The sequence below is a fragment of the Osmerus mordax genome, chromosome 21, assembly GCF_038355195.1.
Source record: "Osmerus mordax isolate fOsmMor3 chromosome 21, fOsmMor3.pri, whole genome shotgun sequence".
Taxonomy (NCBI): Eukaryota; Metazoa; Chordata; class Actinopteri; order Osmeriformes; family Osmeridae; genus Osmerus; species Osmerus mordax.
This window is the reverse complement of record NC_090070.1, coordinates 11,134,690-11,136,475: the sequence shown is the minus strand read 5'-3', so window position 1 is coordinate 11,136,475 and position 1,786 is coordinate 11,134,690.

Sequence of the window (1,786 nt, the reverse complement as noted above, 5' to 3'; positions counted from 1 at the left end):
GCTAAAGAGCAAGCACAACACAAGGCTAACAGTGCTAACACAGGGCTGTTTAGTCTGATGTTCATTTTACATGTACTTTAGTTCTCTCTCTCTCTCTCTCTCTCTCCTCTCTCTCTCTCTCTCTCTCTCTCTCTCTCTCTCTCTCTCTCTCGGACAGTGAAGGGTTGAGTCTACAGTTGAGATGTCTGACAGTGATGATGAGGAGGACACTGCAAGCGTTGTCATAGCATCACATCCAATTGTGGTGCAGGAGATACGTCTTTGATGGCGTTATGTGTGTGGGTGTGCGTGCGTGTGTGTGTGTCTGTGTGACCAAGCTAAACAGTATATCATGAGGAAGAGGAGGAAGAGTTCCATCAATATTTAATCACAACCACTTTCATGTCTGCCTGGCATTTAATCACGCACACTATCGCAATGGCCTGTTACAGAGAGGGAACACACACACAATCACACACACACACACGCTTCTTTCCCAAGCTTATCTTAAATCACTCCTGAAGCAGAGGATGAGCTGTCTGTGTTGACCAGGCTGATAGCTAAATCAGACTGCTCACAGACACACACACAGACCCACACACACAGACACACAGCACACACACAGACACACACAGTATGGTATCCGTGTTGCAGCATGTGTTTCTGGCTGACCGGCTGGCTCCAGTCTCAACATGTAAATCAGACCGAGCCCTCTGATGCAAATAGGTCTGATGGATCATGAAGATACGCATCAGGGCTGTGTCCTGCCACACACACAAACACACACACCCTGTACACACTTCCACACACACACACACACACACACACCTACACACAAACCTAATGATTGAAACCTCAGTGGGTAGAGTTAGTGTATAACTCCCTCCCTCCCTCTCTCTCTCTCTCTCTCTCTCTCTCTCTCTCCCTCTCTCTCTCCCTCTCTCTCCCTCTCCCTCTCCCTCTCTCTCTCTCTCCCTCCAACACTGGCACTGCCAGTCCTGACTCAGGCTCTGCCCTTTATCCTGCACAAAAGACCCAAACACACACACACACACAACGCTACACCAATACACCCAATCAAACACTCACTCACACAATGCTGCACAAAAGACCCAAACACACACACACACACACACATTCACACAACACAAAAGTTTGCCCCCCCCCCCCCTTTCCTGAAACCACAACCAGCAATAACTCTAAACACAAACGACCCCCACCCCCCCCCCAACAAGCCAAACCACACCACAAATACAAGCCCACTGACAGGCACATCAGTGTGGGGAACACTGGTTCTCTGAGTTGGCTGGGTTTGGGTCTGGGCTGGGACTATGTTGACTGGATGAACAGAGGAATCTTGGTCAGGTGTGTGTTACTATGTGTGGGTGTGTGTATGTGTATATGTATGTATCTTTGCACACAGCAGGGTACAGAATCCTTATCTACATACCTGCTGCTATTGCATCTTTTATGATTTTTTAAATGTTTTTTTTTACTGATCACTCCTTTTCTCCGTGTTTTGTCTGCGTTCCTCCCACGCCACGCTCCTTAACTGTCTAACTGCTCAGGAATGCAAACACTTGACCTCAGGAGGGCCACTCATTGCCCTGGGGAGAAACAAGATGGCCGCCCTCAGGGACAACCTGAAGACCTGGAGGAGTTTGGTAGAACGTTCTGGGAGATAACTCATTCCTAATGGTTTCCTCAACATCCCCTCAGGACCAGAGGAGTATCTTGTTGCAGATGGCCGTGTCCATTTTTTTCTGACTTCAAACGCAGGTACCGTTCGAGAGGAAAGGTCAAAGAC